Source organism: Monodelphis domestica, chromosome 1 (genome assembly GCF_027887165.1).
Source record: "Monodelphis domestica isolate mMonDom1 chromosome 1, mMonDom1.pri, whole genome shotgun sequence".
Lineage (NCBI taxonomy): Eukaryota > Metazoa > Chordata > Mammalia > Didelphimorphia > Didelphidae > Monodelphis > Monodelphis domestica.
In genome coordinates this window covers 334977879-334998698 of record NC_077227.1, presented here as the reverse complement: position 1 = coordinate 334998698, position 20820 = coordinate 334977879, and the positions used below count along the sequence as shown (strand labels likewise).

General features: G+C 33.8%; 1 protein-coding gene across 1 annotated transcript in view; it reads right to left on the bottom strand.

The window, feature by feature from the left end:
- LOC100024614 (serpin A12-like) overlaps window positions 1-20820 on the bottom strand; it is a 277260-nt gene that overhangs the window by 139368 nt on the left and 117072 nt on the right. The gene's annotated exons all lie outside the window — the stretch shown is intronic.

Genomic DNA, 20820 nt, shown 5'->3' with positions numbered 1-20820 from the left:
TGATTGTGCAAAAACTTCTCAATTGTCTCTAATTATCTATCCATAGTTTTGAAAGATATCTCCTGTGTTCCTCTATGATTTATTGTAATTTGGTTGTTTTCAGTTGTCTCCAACTCTTCATGACTCCATTTGGAATTTTCTTCACAAGATACTGGAGTGGTTTGTCATTTTCTTCTCCAGCACAACTTATAAATAAGGAAACTGAGGCAAGCAGGGTTAAGCTAAGAAGTATCTGAGGCCAGGTTTGAGACCATGATTTCCATATCTAGGGGCTAGGCTTGGCTCTCATTCCATTGAGCTATCTAACTACCCAATAGGCAAGGAGTTTTAAATGATAAGTAGAAGAATTTATTATATTTTACCCTGGAGGTAATTGGGGGCAACTAAGTGGCTCAATGAATAGAAGACCAATACTGGAATCAGAAAATCTCATCATTCTTAGTTCAACTCCAACCTCAAATACTTAGTAACTGTGTGACCCTTAGCAAGTCACTTAAGTTACTTAACCCTTTTTGCCTCAGATTCATCTGTGAAACGAGATGGAGAAAGAAATGGCAAACAACGTTAGTATCTTTGCTGGGAAAAACTCAAAAGGGCTCACAAAGAGTTGGACACAACTGAAACAACCAAATAACAAGTTTCTAGAAAGGAATATTTACTGAGAAGATATAGCAAGAACCAAAGTACAAAAACTACCCCAACTCTCCTTTATCACTTTAGCTCCTGTAACCCTCAGAGTCACTTAACTTAAAGGACACCAAACTTAAAGAAGTTGCTACAAAATATTTTCCCTGATAAGTTTACTTCTGAGTGTGGCATGGGCAATGGTTGAGTCCATCTTTACTTATGGAGCACCATGTATTTCTACTGTGTGGATTCCCAGCTAGGTTGGGTCAAATAGTTATTGCTCATGGCTGGCTCTTCACCAGACTTGACAATTATTTCTATCAACTCTGGTGCACTTCAATGGCTCTTCTAACTTTGGAAGATCACAAAGTTATAACCTGGTCTCTTCCATCTCTGATACTTATTCACTTAAGAGCAAGAAGGAAACATAGAGACAAAAGAAAACAACATTAAAAACAATGAAAATGGGAAATATTTATGTAGCACCTACTATGTGCCAAACACTGTGATAGGTGCTTTATTATATTTTTATTTATTTTTCTTATTATATTATTATTTATAATTATTTCATTTGGTTCTAATAACAACCTTGTGAGACAGGTGGTGTTATTATCTCCATTTTTCAATTCAGGAAACAGAGGCAGAGAGAAGTTAAGTTATTTAGGGTCACACAGCTAATAAATTATCTGAGTTCAATTTTGAACTCAGGTCTTCCTGACTCCAGACTGAATGCTCTATCCAGTAAGCCACCCCACTGCCCACTCATAGGCAAAAAATGCCAGCAAGGGAGCAAGGTACTGCTTCTGCTGCTGCTGCTGTTTACCTGTCATTCTTACAGGAGGGAATGTAGCAGTTCTCACCTCTTTCACTACCAGGGAAGAGAGTTTGTCTTTTTTAAACCTTTTGTAGGCAGCCAGTTCTGGTGTTTTTAGAAGCAGGTTCCTCAGGCTTCCACATGGGGTGGCAATAAGCAGAACATATTGTGCTAGAACTACATTTTCATTGGCTAGTACCTCTAGTATATTGGCAGTCATATAATTCTGGTGTGGGTGTTGGTATCTGGAATCTCATATTTTATGTACTCTGCAGTTATATCTAATGGAATTTCTCTTTTGATCTTTTCCTTCTGGGTGGTGTTGGTAATGCAAAGAAAACACTATCTGGAGTGTTTATTTTTATCCAACTGCTTTACTGAGGTTATTAATGATTTTAATTAATTTTAATTGATTGAGGTTCTCTACATAAACCATCACATACTCTTTAAAAAAGATGATCGTTTGGTTGCCTCTTAGCCTTTATTTATTCCCTCGATCTCTCTTCTTGAGATAGCTAGTATTTCTAGGACTATATCATAGTTCTGATAGCAGCAGTGGACAGCCTTATGTTACCCCTTGAATCTGGAATTTTTCCATTATAGATACTGTTATCTCTTCACCTTAAATAGACTTTTGTTCAAAACAATAAATTTTCTGATACCATATTAAGGAACAGTTCATTTTCCTATATTTTTACATGTCTTTAACTTACAAGAATGTTACAGTTTGCCAAAACCTTTTTTCCTGTATTGTTTATTAAAATCATGATTTTTATTGGTTTTGTCAGTAATATGGTCCATTACATTTACCATTTTCAAACTACTGAACCAACTCTGCCATACTTACAAACCCAACTTGGGCAGAGTGAATAATTTTTGAACATCTTATTGGGGCCTTTTTGTTAATACTTTATTTAATACTTTTGAATTGATATACATTAGGGATATTGGTCTACAATGTTCTTTCTCCATTTTCTCTCTCCCTGGTTTATATATGAGAACCCACACTTGTTGCCTAAAAACACATTCATGTAAGGGTTTGATAGAATCTCCTTTCCTCATTTTTGCAGAAAGCATAATCTTAGAATTAATTTTTCTTTGAATATTGGATATAATTGGCTTGGATATATTTAATATAGTAATTGGTTCTGGGATGAAGGTGTGGATCTTTTCTTTGGAAATTCTTCTATGGAATGTTCAGCTTTTTTTAGAGATTTGATCATAAAAATTCTTTATTTCTTTTTCATCTAATCAAGGAATTTTATATTTTTGTAAATATAAAATTTATTTAGGTTATCAGTTTTATTGGCATGTTTTTGAGCAAAATAATTTCCTTTATTTCCTCTTCATTTTTAAAATTCTTCTTAGTTTTTCAATATTGATTATTTGGGTTTCCTTTCTTTTTTATAATCAGATTAGCTAATGTGTTCTATTATGGTTTTTTAAATCTAGTTTTATTAATGGATAAATGCTATTTTTTAATTTTGATTACCTGTCCTTTGATTTTTCAGATTTCTATCTTTGTGTTTGGTTGGAGGTTTTTCTTCCTTTCTTTAAGTTTCATGCTCAGTTAGTTGACTTGTTCTTTTTCCTTTTTTTGATGAAAGTCTATAAAGACTTTTCTCATAAAGAATGTTTTGGCTGCATTCCCAAATTTTGGTATTTCATCTTATCATTTTCTTTGAGAGATTATCTGTTATTTCTATGATTTGTTTTTTTACATATAAATTCATTAGGATCAAACGACAGTTTGAATCATTTAAAATACTCCTTATTGAATATAATATGTTTTGTGGCAAGTAGAGGAAATGTTTAATATTTCTGTCTTTTTCCTTTTGTATATGGAGTTTTTATTATCTAGTACATAATCAGTTTAGTGTTTATCATATATAGCTATAAAACAAATAGTTTTGTTTCTATTCATATTTGATAACTGCCAAAGATCTTTAATATCTAACTTTTCAAAATTCTATTCAGATTTCAAACTTTTTTTGTTTGGCTTGTCTGAAAATTGGTACAGTCTACAACTATATGGGGTTTTGTTTTTAATTTCTTCATGTAATTTAATTTCAAGATCTTTTCTTCATAAATAAATTCTATGCTGTTTGGTGCATTTATATTAGGTATTAATAGTATTTCATCAGCTAATTTACTTTAAATCATGATATTTTCTGCTTTCACCAGAAATTTCTTCAGAAACTGATAAAAATAAAGTAACTTTTTAAAATATTGTGTTATCAGAACTAGATAAACTCAACATATGAATAAATACATATTTTTAGTATTTAGACAATGAATTTTTTCAAAGAAGGCATCATGTTCCTAGATATATACATATTATTATTTAAAGAAACTAAATTCTCTTTGTGAAAATGTTATCCTTGGTAGTTTTCAAAGATTTTCTACATATTAACTTTTTCACTCCAACTTTTAGTACATTTATATTGGGTATATATGCTTTCATTTTATCTCAAGATTTCTTTCATTCCAATTTTGAAATTAAAATAAGCATTTCAAATCACAATGTTCAAAATCTTTATGTAGGGCACATATGTGATTTATGTTCTTCTCAGGTACATATACCCACAAACATACATACATGTACATATACACAAATCTCAACAGATTAATTTTTTTAAATAAACCCATGTTATTTCAGGGAAATGATAATTTAAAGATGAATGTACAAATAATTATTCAGTTAAAATTAAAGCAATTTACAGAATTATTATAATCTAAATTGTTTCTGATGGTGTTTAATTAAGCACTTTGAAATGCCTGCTCCAAAACAAAGTAATAAACATGTCTTCCTTATTCTAGTGACTTCACAATTAAGACATGAATATGTCTTCCATTCCAACTTTTAATGCAACTATATTGGAAAAAACAGAAATTTGAGAGGATTTATTTATTTTATTTTAAAACTTTGTGCCTTCCAATTTAAATATTTTATTACACATTAGATAAGTAAAGTCAATACAGAGATTGAGGAAACTTTGGTACTTTATAATTTCCACATATATATAATATCAGAAATTTATGCTCAGTCAAAAGAAAGTCAAGAATTCCCTAACAGATCATTAATAAAGTACAATTAATTAGATTTTCACTTTAATTTAAAAATTCCAATGAAATTCATAAAGGAAAATTTCATTGGTGAAATCATTATAAATATGTATATTTATATATATACATATAATGTATACACCCAACTTTGTTCCCAAATAATTTATTTCATGTTTAAAATTTTCCCCATATATTTTTATTCTTCTATAATAAGTTCATTCTCTTTCTAAAAAGACCAGATCACAGAAAAAGAAATAAATCTGCTCAAATGGAGAGCCCAAACCCACCAAATAATTTTGCTTTTCTTTCTTTAGAGTTTTCTCTCTCTTCATACACACACACATATATATAATTTCTCTTTATGAATTTCATTAAAATTTTTAATTAGAAATTTTAAATCAGTTAATTATACCCAAACCTAGTAATGCTTTTTAAGAGGAATTCTTGATTTACTTTTGATTGATACCAGAAGTTTATGTATATGCATGTTCATATATACACATACATACACGTTATATATGTACAGAGATAAATACTTGTATTACTTTCACATAACATAAAGACTTTAATGAAATAAATTTCCATTCTTTTCTGGGATATATACTAGTCCATGTAATGCTTTTTATTTGTCTGTGTTATTAAGTTTCTCTTTTTTCTTCTCTCTCTTTTAAAGAAAAATAGAATTTTCAATATTTAGCTATTTGAACAACTCTGAAACAGCTAAATTCTTTTCAAAACAGCCTGGGGAATATGTTTCCTTGTTTAATGAGGGCTGGTAGTTTGGGTTTTCGGTTTAGTTTTATTAATTTCCACCCCCTACCGCCCCCAGATTCTGCTAAGAAGAGAAAAGGCAGCATGTCTGCTGGCCTGAAGCAGTCAATTTCTTTATAGGATAGAGAAATAGGAATCATCTCATAAATGTTTATTTGGGGCAATCAAGACAGGTTACTTATAGGTGGGCTTCAGTGAGCCCAAAGTATTATAAAAAATTCTCCAATGTGGCCCTTCCTGTCTTTCTTGGTATCTTCAGATTTTAACATGTGAACATATAAGGAAGCTACTATTAAGACTCTCCATATTTTCTTTATAGGCTTTTCACTGGCATTTTAATTGATTGTAGCAATCTTTAAAAGTCCACATTTTAAATGCCTTCTTTTGGATATTCCCTCATGCCAATGTTCTCCCCAGTTTTTAGAAGCTCACAACTTAAGTCTACTTTTCAAAAGAGAAATGTTATCTGTATCCAAGCCACCTTGTAGTAGCCACTCACTGTAGAGGAAGATTAACACATGGAATTCTGGGCAGTCTTAAATCTCTCTATCTCCTAGCAATGGTGTATATCTGCTATACGTAAAACAGACCAAAGTATATTTTCTGGGACAAACAAAAGCATAGAACAGGGAGTCATTTCACTTTTCAATTCTTATGGCTTAAACATTCCAAGTCAAAATACAGGAGGTTTAGGCTGTCTGGGTAGGAAAAGAAAGTCATAGGTTGGGGCCAGGTTATGAAAGGCTTTAAATGCAAAAGAGAGGCATTTAAATTTGATCCTGGAGTTGACTAAATCGAGGGGTAACATGATCAGACCTGGGCTTTAAGAAAGTCACTTTGGCAGCTGAATGGGGGCTAGAGTAGAGTGGGGAAGAGATGTGAGAAAGAGAGCCCCACCAAAATGCTATTGCAATAGTTCAGGCATGAGGTAATGACGACCTGCATCCCAGCATTAGCTGTATGAGAAGAGAATGTGTACCCTATGTCCCCAATCCTCTCTGTCTCCAATCTGATTTACTCATTTCATTTGCTTAGCAAACCCTCTTTGTATAGGTCACACAAAGGTGCATTTCAGATCAGATTGACTTTTTTCCTGACCTCTGAAATATGGTGGTCTGAATTAAAGAGGTCTTTGTCTGAAACACAAAATATCTATCTTCTGATAGAAATATGCCACTACTCCTAGCAAATGGCTAAAGTAATATATTTAATTCCTGGAGCCCCTTGAGTTCAAAGCCAGTGGCATTTTGGGATAAGAGAAAAAACATGAAATAGTGAAAAAAAAATACTGGACAGGACATGTGAAGTCAAGGGATATTAGTTTTAGTCCTAGTTCTACCATTAATTGTGGTTGAACTGTGATGGTGACCTTTGAAAAGACAATTTTCTTTTCAAAGCCTCAATTCCCTTTTCTGCAAAATAGGGAACAGATTACCCAGATGTCTCTTAGGTTCCTTCCAGCTCTAATATTCTATGCTGGTTGGCCTACTTGCCTTAAATTTCTCTCCACTCTGGCTCTCTTCCACCCAACTGTCCAATTCTTCTTCCTAAAGAATGGATCTGACCATGACACCCCAGCCCTAACTTTAGTGGCTTCCTATACTCTCCAGGGTCAACGATGAAACCTTCTTTTTGGTATTCCAAGTCCTTCACAACTTTGCTTTCTCCTACCTTTCCTGTGTTCTTTCACCATAATGCCCTCCATGTTCCTTGTGATCTGATGACACCAATCTCCTTGCTGTGCCTTACACAAAACATTTTACTTCACAACTCTGGGTGTTTTCTTTCTTTTTTTAAAAATCCTTACCTTCCATCTTAGAATTAATACTGTGTATTGGTTCCAAGGCTGAAGAGTGTTAAGGGCTGGGCAATGGGGGTCAAGTGACTTGCCTAGGATTACATAGCTAGGAAGTGTCTAAGATCCAATTTGAACTCAGGATCTCCTGTCTCTATGTCTGACTCATAAGCCATTTGGCTACTTAGATGTCCCCCTCCACTTCTACAAAGAAAGGAGGGAAGGTATATTTTTCATCTTCTCTCTTCTTTCTAGACCTTGAATAGAGTAGGAACTGAAAAAAAACAAACAACCCAACATCTTATCATGAACAAATTAATGGATAAATCCTTCCCCAATTATTTTTGTCTAGCTCCGGTTGGTGAGGAATAAATTTTCCCTTGAGCTAGGCTAAGATCACAACTCTTTTTACTATCCACCTCTCCTACCATCCCTGCCTTGTCAGGAGTCTATGATGTTGCGGGACTGAGAAGGGAAAGAGATGTCAAATCTCTGCTCATTGTTAAGTCTTTTCTAACCATTTCCTGCTCTGTTGGTGCTGGTTGCAGGTATTCACAAATTACTCGAGAAGTGAAGGTTGAGGGTGTTATTTAGGAGCATCATAGAATGACTTCTGGTTGGGGTATGAGTAGCCTGTGAATCAGTCAATGATTTCAATGAGTATGTGTTCTTTCTGGATTTTTGAGTAAAACTCCTCAGGGAGAAAGTAGTGTTTTAGGAGAGAACTTGTGTGAAAGGAGAAAGAAGAGAGCTAGGGTAGAGAGTGGGAATCCAGAAGCATATTTGAAATTCGACATAAGAAGAGTGGAAATGGCCTGAGAATAAATCTGAAGAGGTTGACTAGTACACACTCAGGTTTTGAAGGAATATTAAAGGTCATCCTAGCCCAATTCAATCATTTTTAAAGTAAGGAACTGAGGTGGAGAGAGAACTAAATTACCTGAGGTCACATGGATACTAGGTGACAGAACTGGAATTTTAAGCCAAATTTAAATTTGTGTTCCCCAAGTAAATGCTAGATAAATGATCTATATCCATCTATACATCCATACATACATCTTCTGTCTATCTTAAATATCTATTTATTTTATATTTATAACAAATAAAATGTAAGAAAGGAAAAAAGTAATTTTGATAAAATTAACCAAGATATTAACCATATCTGAAAAGGTATATAATGTTTTATACCCATAACCTTCCTCTTATCTCTACAATGAAGAGGTGGCACATTTTCTTTTCTTTATAGGAAAACTATATCATTATAATTACACAACATTGAGATTTGATTTTTTTTTTGTTTTTCCTTTCACTTACATTTTTGCAGTCACAAATATTGTTTGTGATTGGTTCTCTTCATTTATTTTCCATTAGGTCATATGAGGTTTTCTGTCTTTATTTACTTCATAATCATCATTTCTGTAGTATCCCATCACATTCATGTACCACAAATTGCTTAGTCATTTCTTAATGAATTGGCTGTGAAAAGTATTGTTATACATATTTTAGCATATATGTGGCCTTTCTATCTTTGATTTTCTTTGGGGTATATGTCTAGGTATGGGATTTCTGTGACAAAGGATAAAGTCATACATGCAACACTAATCCCCTGTATGACAAAAGCTAGAAATAAAGACAAATTTTAGATAAACTAAATGGTGTTTATAAGAAACAAACTTAAGTATTAAAACTTAAGTATTAAAAGAAGGTTCTGGTGTACTCATGAAATCTTTTTTATTTTATTTTAGTCACTTTTTTAGTATAATTTTGAACTGCTTTCCAGAATAGTTGAGCCAATGCATAACTCCACCAACAGTGCATTAATGTACTTGTCTTTCTGCAGGCCCTCCCAAATTGACCATTCCAATCTTTAATCATGTTTGTCAAACTATTTATAGGAAAACTAAAAATAAAAACAAAAAGTTTTGATGTTCATTTCTTCCCGTAATGATGAGATAAATCTTTTTTATGGTTGGTTGTATTATTTAGTTCTTTTTTAAAACCTATTTGTTCTTATTTTTTAACCACTTATCTATTTTGCTCTCTCCCTCCCCTTTTTAAAGAACAAATTAATAACAAAAAAAACTGTAGTCAATACAAATAGATGTAATATCTCCTCTTTTCTGAGACTTATTGTTCTGGCTGAAGCTGAGTTGGGCAAGAAACAATTGTTTCAGATGGCTAAAAGGTAACAATGCTGGTTGATAATCTCAGGATTTCCAAGGATGGTTGGTTAAATATGTTTCTAATAGTCACCCCTCTTGGTGAAGCTGGTCTGAGAAATATATACAGACTCTTTAGGATCACACAAAGCAATAATTCATATCATCACACTAATTAAATATATGCTTATAATAAAATTACTTCAATCATATGTCTGTTATATCTCTCCAATATGTCATAGAATCACAAAATGTTAGAACTGGAACTGAGCTTAGAACATAAAATACAGAATGTTAGAATAAGAAATGACTTTATGACATAGTATTATAGATGTAAGTGACCTTGGAACATGTTGTACCATTGAATATAGACTGTAGGGAGGGACATAAGCCGATAAAATTTTAGAATATAGGATATAAAATGTTAGAACCAGAAGCAACCTTACAAAATGTTACGACCCTATAATGTTGTATACAACAGGAGGGATCTTTTGGAATTAAAGTCGAATTTTAGAGCTGAAAGGAATCTTAGACTACAAGATGATCAACCACAAGATGTTGAAAATTATAATTAGAAGAATTCTTAGAATCTAAAATACAGGGGAATTTTAGAAATATGGCTCATAGATTGGTCAGGAACAAACTCCACTCTCCTCCATTATGCTAAAATAACAATCCATAGATGAAATAAATGAAAAAAAAGCCAATGGGAACAAAAATAAAGGAATGGAAAGAATGTCCAATTAGAATAGATAGCAAAATAATTATTTAAAAGCATAAATTGTGGCAAAGGATCTAGACAGAATGCAGTAAAATAAACTTAGAATTATTCAGGACAAGAAATGAAAGGAAAGAATCTTAGACTTAGAGGTGGAAGGGATCTGAGAGTCCATCTAGTCCAACCTTCTCTTTTACAGATGAGGAACTGAGACCAAGGGAGGCTGAGTGACTTGTTTTGAGTCATAGAGCAACTAAATGTCTGATGTGGGATTTGTGAATGTGAAATCCCTTCGCCCCCGTAATTTCTTTTAATATTAAGGATCAGTACTGATTCAGTCATCTCATTCTATATTGTTTTGCCACATTGCTGTGCTTTGAAAATTATTGAATATTCTGTGTACTTTACTGACTTCTCCACCCACTATGTAAAATACTGCACACACTCTGCTGACTCCTCCACCTTGTATGTAAAACCCTTGTATACATATCTGTTGGTTTTAGGCTTATGGCAAAGTCTTTGGTTGCCAACTAGAGTCCAGTTTTATTGTGAGACTGACCCTCTCTCAATAAATCTATTTCCTTCTGGCTAGGAGACTTTGTTTTATTTTTGTTTGGCATCTTGGCTAATAAATTTCTGTCACAGATTTGAACCCAGTTGTTGCTGACTCCAAATCCAAAACTATACACTATACCTAGGATTGAAAGAGACACCAAAAATTAAGAAAATCAGCCTATACCCCAAAATTGTCTATCATAGATGTCCTATAAATGAAGTCAGCTCCAGGCAAGGGTTTTAACCTTTACATCAACCAGGAATAGAAAACCTAACAAAGTAAACAGAACTTTAAAATGAAGAATGAATTTTTGACACCATATAGAGATGAGTAAATACAGATTTATACAAATGTGTAAATAATATGAAAATTATTGACTCTCTGTAGCTCTTTCTCAATAGAGGAACAGTCTGGAGTCAATGGCTGGGCACTGAGGAGAAACCCTCCTAGTAGGGTAATAGGCAGAAATAGATGACCAAGAATAGTTGCAAGGAGAGTAATGATACCTTGAATTTAAGTAGCACAGGTAATGGACAAACTAATAAAGAGGTGGGAGTGATGGAGGGAAGACTTTGATTCCCAGATCCCATTGCTCTTTTAGGGCTAAGACAGAGAAACATAACAGATTACACCAAGAAAATCAGAATTCCTGGGATTGTGTTTTCTGTGAGTAGGGAAAGGGAGGCTGCATCTGCTTTTTTGACTATCTTAAGTTTGGGATTCAACTAGTACAATGGAACAAATTGTACTATAGTGTACTGATAAGACTAAGAAACATTATGGGATATGGTGGAAGGAAAACCAAACTTAGCAACCCTAACCTTAAAAATATGAATTGAACCCATTTAACAAAAATGAATAGAGTTATAGAATAGATTAGAAAACAAAGTCAAACAATATGTTGCCTTTAACTGAGACACCAAAAGCATTGGGATACATAATAACATAAAGCATGATTGGAATAAAACAATATCCTTCAGCCAAATCCCAAAAGACAAAAGTTGCTATTATGATTTTAGGTAAGGCAGAGGTTACAGTAAATAGCATTAAGATAAATGAACAGGGAAGCTATATTATGTTTAAACATTCCACAGGCAAAGAAATAGTATCATTTATAAACTTTAGATGCACTGATTAAAATAGGAAAAGTCAACTGAAATTCAAAGTGACAAGAATAAAAAATATAGCTACAATTGCAGAATATAAAACTACATTCTAAATTATGAATGAGTAAATGATAAAAATTATAGTAAACCAAATAATTATGTTAATATGCTATAATTACAAAAGTGACAAAACAGAATTTTATGGGATTCAATTAAAACAATCTTAAGAAGCAAATATAGATTGTTCCATATTTGTATTAATGAAGAAAATAGAGGCCTAGAGATCTAATCATGTAGCCTAAAAATGAGAAAATCAACAAATTAATAATCCCTAAATACATAAGAAGACACTTAAAGATGAGAATAGTTCTTAGAAAGACAATTGAGAGAAGGGAATCAAGATGGTGGCTTAGAAGTAGCAAAAATCAAGTCCTCTGTGAAAACCCTTCCACACCAATCAAAAAACAAAGTGCTTCTGCAGATTAATTTGGCTGACTTAATATCATCTATCAATAGTGCAGATAAGAAGCCTCCAGAGGGCAAGGAAGCTTAATATCCAAGACCTCTCTTCCCCCCCTACTACTCTGAGACCAGGGGGTAAGAATCTGGCTGACTGGGATCCTAGGGCAAAGGCTGCAATCATGATAGGGTACCTTAATACCACCAGGGAGAGCTCGGGGCTATGACCCAGCATCTGGTATGGAGGTGGTGGCTGGTAGAAAGAAAGAGAGGAGGACAAGGGTAACTATGGTTAACCTCCATATCATCACCTTTAGCTTCAGCTTCTGCTGTCAGCTGGGGAAGATCTGGCTTCAGAGATCATTAATACAACAGATCAGCTCCATAAGCCTAATACAGTTAATCAGCAGAGCAGATCAAAAAACCCTTCAGGACAGAAAAGCTCAAACCCACAGATCCAGCAAATAAACAGAGGAGTAAGAATATAGCCAATGAAGGAGGAAAAAGAAGGACAAAATATGAGTAAACAACAAAAAAGAAAAAAGAAATTACAATCGACAGCTTTTATCCAGGTAATGAATAAAGAACAAATGGAAAAGAGGAGGGCCAAGGAAAACCAAGCAAAAACTCAGGAACTCCAGCCTATATTACATATAGGCTTTGGAAGATCTCAAAACACAATTCAAAAACCAATTAAGAGAGGCTGAAGAAAATTGAGAGAACTTAAAAAGCAGAATAGGTCATCTGGAAACAGAGGCACATGAACTAGAAAGACAATTGAAATAATAATAATAAATGTTACTTTTAAATGTCAATTATCATTTGTTATTATATTTATATGTTATATATATATATACAATGAGGCAAAACAAATTACCAAAATGAATAAGAAAAGGGAAAATAAAAAGAGGGGAAATGAAGAAAATTCTCAGAATCTACTATACTCAATTATTTTTCTAGAAAACTCAAACTGTAAATTAAATGAATAAATAGCTATAAAAACTTAAAATATCTAGATGATGAAAACCAAAAATTGATCAAATACTTTCCCTCAGGAAAAGAAATTATATAATTTTAACTGAGCTCTTGTCAGAGTAGAATCAGTAGAACAAAATTCTAGCATTTAATTCATAATTAAAATCTTTCAAACTACTTTTACCCCCAAAGTTTTTTAACATTCTTCTAAAATTGAGCTTCAAGTTCTCTTTCTTTATCCCACCACTGTGAAGTCAAGGTAAATGCTATAAATTATAAATGTAAAATCATACAAAACATTTCTATATTAACCATATGACAAAAAAGCAAAAAAAAAAGGAAAGAAAGAAAACTATATTTCAGTTTGTACACAGAATTCATCAGTTCTTTTTCTGGAATGGATAGTATGTTTTTTTCCATCATGAGTCCTTTGAAATTATCTTGGATCATTGTATTGATCAGAGTAGCTGAGCCACATAGTTATCGCCATGCTTGTTTGTTTTTTCTGAAACTACCCTCTCATAGTTTCTAATAGCACAATGGATTGTACTCCATAACAATCATCTACCTCAGTTCGTTCATTCATTCACAAATTGGTGAGCATCTTCTAAATGTCCAATTTTTTGCCACCTCAAAAAAGTTATTATAAACATTTTTGTACATATAGGTCCTTTTCTTTTTTCTTTGATCTCTTCAAGGGTTCAGACCTAGTAGTAGTATTACTGAGTCAAAAGGTATTTATAATTTCATAAACTTTTGGGGGAGTAGTGGTATGGTTTGAAACTTTGATTTCATTAGTGTCAAGAACTTTTTTGCATGGAAAATCTTTTTACAAAGATAACAAATTTATTTTGATTGTTAGAGAATTGCCTATGGGCCATTTACTTACTTTCTCAGTTACACAATTAGTAAAGGACAAAGTACTTGAACCCATGTTTTCCTGACTCTAAGGCTTCTATGCACTATGCAAGAATTAATTGTTTCATTAAATGTTTCATACCAAAACTGTATTAGTAATGCTAGTTATAGCAACAAAAGAAGAAAAAGGAATTAGAAGAAACAATGAAAAAATAAAACTATTACTCTTTGAAGATGATTTGATGATATACTTAGAGTCCTAAAGAGTCAACTGAAAACTAGTTGAAATAATTAATAACTTTAAAAAAGTGGAAAGATATAAAATAAATCCACATAAACCATCAACATTTCTTTCTATTACCAAGAAAGCCCAATAACAAGAGAAAGAAAAAGAGATGAATTAACTATAGATAATATAAAATACTTGGGTGTCTACTGTGGTAGAGACATAAAGAGAGAGAGGTTTTGCAGGACAAGCCAAGATGCAAGAAACAAGGCTGGGGACCTGTCTGTCAATCAAGAAGAAGGTTCCAAACGGAATGTTCCCAGGAGAGGCAGTTGGGAGCCTGGCCAGGGGGAGAAGCAGGGACTTTGGGACTCATTCTCTCTCTGGGGGGTTACTGAACTGAGGAGACCTGGACTTTGGAGCTCTCTGACCAAAGGAGGAACTAATTATGTCTCTCTCTCTCTCTCTCTGGGGGTGGGGTGGGACTGACCAGGAGATTTTGGCTCTCTGGGATTTTACTGACCAAGAGTTGGAGGAAAGCCAGGCTGAAGGAGAGACTTTCTTGGTGGCTGGCTGAAGGAGAGAAGCCCTGAATTGATCTTGTTAGCTTTTGTCCCAGGCTGAAGGACCCTTGAAGAGGGGCTTCTGAAATTAGGCTGAGAGACCTTGGTGGCTTTGTGAAGACAAAAGAAGATTTTAAACAGTTGTCATCCATTCTCTCTGGCTATCTTGGAGTCACAGCTGAGACTGGACTGATTTCCCAAATTCCTCCTATCCCTCATTATAGATTAGGGAAAACCTCATCCCTCATTCCTCAGTTTCCCATCCTGTTGTTTCCCAATAAACCCCTTACCTGAGAAAGAAAAGGAATATCTTTATAGTCCACTCAATGGGGAGGGAGGAAACCAAAAGGTTTCAAGAAGTGGGTGGTTAAGGGAGGGAGTGAGGGAGGAAGAGAATAGGAAATAGATTGATCCATTAGCCATCAAATGGGGATCAATAGGCAAACCCCAGAGCATTCCCCTGTGGCAGCATCCTCTATCTCCATTGAAACTAAGAAATCCTCAGGTGTGTCCCCATACTGGTAGCAGCCCTCTAGTCTCAAGACAGAGTATATACCAGTGAAGCAACCAGAAATAGTGTCACACAGATTATCCATTTATTACACTACCTACCAAGACAAACCCAAGAATAATATGAACATTATTACAAAACACTTTTACACAAAACCAAAGTCAGATATAAACAATTGAAAAAATGTTAATTGCTCATAGAATGGTTAAGCCAGTATAATAAAAATGATAATCCTTCCTAAATTAGTCTAATTATTCAGTGCTATACCAATTGAATTGGTACTTCAATAGTATTGAATAGTCTACCTTTCAAATATATGGATTAGGAGAGAATTTATGACCAAACAAGAGATAGATGTCATTATAGAATTAAAATGAATAACTTTGATTACATTAAACTAAAAAGTTTTGCACAAACAAAACCAATGCAACCAAGATTAGTAAAAAGGAGAAAGGTAGGGAATTTTTTTACAATAAGTATCTCTGATTAAGGCCGATTTCTCAATAAGTAAAATTTGAGTCAGACTGAATAAAATTTATAAGAATACAAATCATTCTCCAACTGATAAATGGTCAAAAATATGATGAGACAATTTTCAGATGATAAAATCAAGGCTACATAAAATCACATGAAAAATACTCTAAATTACTATTGATTAAAGAAATGCAAATTAAAACAACCCTGGGGTACCACCTCACACTGAACAGGTTGACTAATATGAAAGAAAAGAAAAGAAAAGAAAAGGAAAGAAAAGAAAAGAAAAGAAAAGAAAAGGAAAGGAAAGGAAAGAAAAGAAAAGAAAAGAAAAAATTCTGGAGAGGATATTGCAAAATTGAGACATTTATACACTGCTAGTGGAATTGTGAACTGATCAAACCATTGTAGAGAGTGTTAAAACTGTGCATACTTTTTAATCCAGCAATATCACCACTAGGTCTGTATCTCAGAGATTCTAAAAAGGAGGAAAGTACTTGTCTGTGCACAAATATTTATAGTAGCTCTTTTTGTGGTGTCAAAAATTGGAAAATGAAGGAATGTCCAACAATTGGAAAATGGATGAACATGTTGTGGCATATGATTGTAATGGAATGCTACCTTGCTATAAGAAATGATGTAAAGGATGCTTTAAGAAAGGCCTGGAAAGTTCTACATGAATTGTTAAAAATTAAAATGAGAAGAACCAGAAGGACGTCATACAGGGTAACAGAAATGTTAGATGATGAACATTTATGAATGGCAGCTATATTTCTAGTAATATAGTGACTCCAAGAAAATCCTCAAAGACTCATGATGAAAAATGTCATCTACATCCAGAGAAAGAACTGATAACATCTCATTTCTCTAATATTCAATTGAGTTCCATTGGAAATGATCCCAGGAAAAGTCACTATGTAATTATTATTCCTGTATGTTTAATGTTCAGCAGGCTTTTGCATAAAGTGATCCTTTTTGTTTGGTTGGTTTTTTACAGTGTAATAATGATATTGAGATATAAGGTCCTCTTTGGTAGACTCATTAAAAACATCTTTGGGACATTCTACTAGTAGATAGGATAGTAGGCGTGATAATATGTGATTCATCTTATTCCCATATAATTTTTATTTCTTCTACTAGTCTTTAGATTTTAAGAGCTTTTTCATTTCACTTCAGTTTGAGATTATGAGTATTTGGTATGACAAGATTCATTTTCAAAAACATTGTTTTAAAATTTTTGATCGAATGTTATGCCTGGGCAACTGTGCTCAACAGTTCTATTTTTGATGATGTTATGGATATATTGAATTCTTAAATAATTTGGGGGTTTCTATTTGTAGTAGAAGAAATAGTTACATATTAGTTTTTGACCTTTATGAATCATTTACATTCAAATTAAGGCAATCCTCAATGAAAGCATTTATAGGGGACAAATTGACTTTCCAAAATAACATTCAACAATGGACCACATCATTATTACCCCTATATTGACTAAAATCTCTAGAGAATAGAAGATCTCATTGTAAAAAGTACAAATAGGCCAGTCTGGAGCTGTCTTAAGGCCATATATCTTTTTTTTATTATTTCTTCTACTATATTTTGATTTCTACCCTTGCTAGTTGGTAGTTTGGTTATAAAAACTGATTTAGAAATGTTTTTCACCTTGATAAGTTCTTTTCTTTAAAAAAAACCATTATCTTCTAAGAATCAATACTGTATACTGATCTCAAGGCAGAAGAATGATAAGGGCTAGGCAATGTAGGTGAAGTGACTTGCCATAATCACAAAGCTAGGAAGTTGTCTGAGGTCAGATTTGAACCGAGGACCTCCCATTTCTAGGCCTAGCTCTCAATCCACTCAGCCACTAGCTACCCCAAGGAGTTAAAATAGTCCATTGCTTAAGATAGTCAATTTCATTTTTGCTAATGCTATTCAGTGTTCACTATATACAAAGCCCCCTAACTCCCTTCTTAAAGAAAATATTCATTTCCATTTCTCTTTATTCTATAAGCCTTTGGTTTTTTAAAAATTCAAAATAATTTTTAAATATGTTTTTTTTTACCATCCTCCCCTATGGCTGACACAACAATGAAGTTTCAGAATATTAAAATATGTGCCTATTATTTGGAGGATCCCATCAAGGTCTTCCTAGTATTTCTCTAACTTCTTCCCCTCAGAAATTGATGTTGGTAAATAGGATGAATTATCCTTCTGGTGCCCTTTTTGCTTCCAAATGACCATTGCAAAAGGAGGAGTACTCAAAGGACTATTTGATAACTTTGTTTCATACCCATATAATGCTTTATGCAATAGCCAGAATAAAGGCAATGAGCCTCTATGTCTCTGGTCCATAGGTAGTAAGTACAAATTTTCTACTCAGTTGAGTTGATAAATGTTCATTGTCTACTGGAATGGCTTTCCAGAATCCCATGTCTTTTTTATGCTATATGGAAGAATTGGATTAGGACTTTCTTGGACCAAATATGGCAATACATCAGAGAGTTAGAGAAAATAATGACAAAATTGATATGGAAGAAGTATGGATTCATAAATATCAGAAGAAAATATGAAATGGAGATGACAGGGGAATGGCTTTGCCATATATCACTTGTTCATTGAAATCATAATTATGTAAAAGTGATTGGTGCCAGATTTTTTTAAAATTTAGAAAAGTTGATTAATGTACTAGATTACAGAAGCAAAATTTTCAACAACAGTGCACATCAAAATTAGTAGAGAATATGGCCTCAGACATTTCCTAGCTGTGTGACCCTGAGCAAGTCACTTAACCCCCATTGCCCAGCCCTTACCACTTTCCTGACTTGGAACCAATACACAGTATTGATTCTAAGATGGAAGGTTCAGGTGTAAAAAGATAATTGGGGAAATGCAAATTGTAATAAGAAGAGGATGTTTGCAAAAGAACTTTGCAATGTAAACTTTCAAGTTATTGACAGGAGCATGTGACGGAGAGTCAAGATCTGGGTAAAGATTCTATGGTCCCAACAGAAACTTCACTTCTCTCCTGAAGGACCTTGGCTTGGAGGTTTTACATCAGGTTTCTGATCTTTTGGTAATACCAGCTGAAAAGAGAGGAATCCTACTTGGACTGACTGCTGGCAGCTAGAACAGAGGACTAAAGACTCACTTCTCCACTGGTCCTGCTTTGGACAGTTTTCATCTGAAGATTCTGGCCCATTGATTGGACTCCACTTGTGAGATTTTGTGTTCAGGAAAATTAATGTTTTTAGCTTAGATAAGTTAGGTTAAGATAGGTTTATAGAAATTAGGGTTTAAGATTAATTGTAATAATTTCCCATGTCCTTTTCCCTTTCCCTTTCCCAAAAATAAACCTGATTTTTATGTTTTCTTCTTGTTCTTTCCCCTAACAAAATCTCACTATTACAGTTTTGGCAGAGCCAGCCAGGTTTATTGCATGTTCATTGTATGTTTGTAATACTTATTAACTATAGTAAAGTAGCCATAGGAAATTCAGTTTGAGCCACATTCCAAACCATCTCTGTACTGCTAGGAGCTGAGGGAGGAAGCCAAATAGAATTCCGAGGGCTTGGCTTGCCTAGGGGGATTATTTTGACTGCATCACTTACTCCCAGCAGCCATCTTGGAGTGGCCATTTTAGAAAAAACTTTTTTAAATTTGAAAAATTGTAACACCCTATTCATTTTATGTATAAAGAAAATTGTAATAATATTGTCTTAAATTCTACTGTACCAATGGATGCTAACTTGCCATCAGGCATGTTAAGCAATATATTATTTTTGTTCTGTGAATATATAATGTGTATTCCTTATGCTACATTTGTAACTTTCCCTAATTTTTGTCATTCTGTATTTCAAATGGACTGTATGAAACCTGTAATGGACATTAAGTTATGTGATATAATGGCCTATGTTCCTCTAACTGTTATCTGTGGCTGTGTCTTGTACAAGTCTTGTGCTTCTTTGTGTGTTTGTAGAAATCAGATAAAGGATCTAATTGCTTGGTTTAAAAGGGATTCTGACCTGAAAAGTATGGTCATGCAAATGAAACAACAACTGGATACAAGGGAATACATGATGAATACATTACTCTGAACCAAGGATGTGGAAATGATAACAGCAATATAAGCAATAATGGAAAAAGGCTAACTAGATTGGAGCAGGAAGAGGCAGCAGTAATAGTGAATCTATGTCCCCTTAGAAACTTGCTAGTGGTTACAAAGAATGAGGTGCATAAAGTTAGAACTCACAAAATATTTTCCCTGGAGGACCTTGAGAACCCCAAATTTTGGTGATAAGTCAAATAAGGTGATTAAGGAGATGCATAGGGCAACTGAATTATATGACCATAATTTTAATGATTTTGCTCTCCTAATGAAAGAGGTCCTAACTAAGAGAGAAATAAGTTTACGAAGGAGACAAGATCAGACCCTCTGTTGCAATCATGGCCAGAGAATTTGAAACTGGATGCTGCAGATGATGGCATATATGATATGCTTATTGAAGCAAGGGAAGCAATATTGGAAGTTATGGGGAAGTATACAAAGAGGCCCAATGCTTGGTTCAAGTTTGAGGCCATAAAGCAAAAAGTGTCAGAAGCACCTGCGGTTTTCCTGGAAAGGATAATTGAGGCAGCTGAAACTCTATTGTGAATGGATACACTTGAAGAAGGCATCATTGCCCACATCAAGCGTATATTTGTGAAAAATAGAATTCCAAGGGTCAGATAATTCTTTAAGTCAATTTACCCAGATTGGGAAGAGCTTGATCTGGAGGAATTAAGGAGAAAGGCTACTTATTTAACGAATGGTCCAGAAGAAAAAGCTAATAATAGAGATTTCATTGTTGAAGATTTGAAAAGAAAATTAAGAGAAGCTGAATTGAAAGCAAAGGAAAGTGAAATTAAGGAAGTAAAGGCAGTAGCTGCGCTGAGATCTGTGTAGCCAAAATATAATAATTATAGAGCTAGTGAGAGAAGGTCAGGTCCTAGGTGCTGTTTCCTTTGTGATCAGGTCAGATATCTGTACAGAGACTGCAGGTTCAGAAATCAAGTCAGAAGGTAAATTAATAGGAATAATGGTTTTAATAGACAATAATAACAGGAATAATAATTATAATAATAACAATCAAAACAGATATGTTA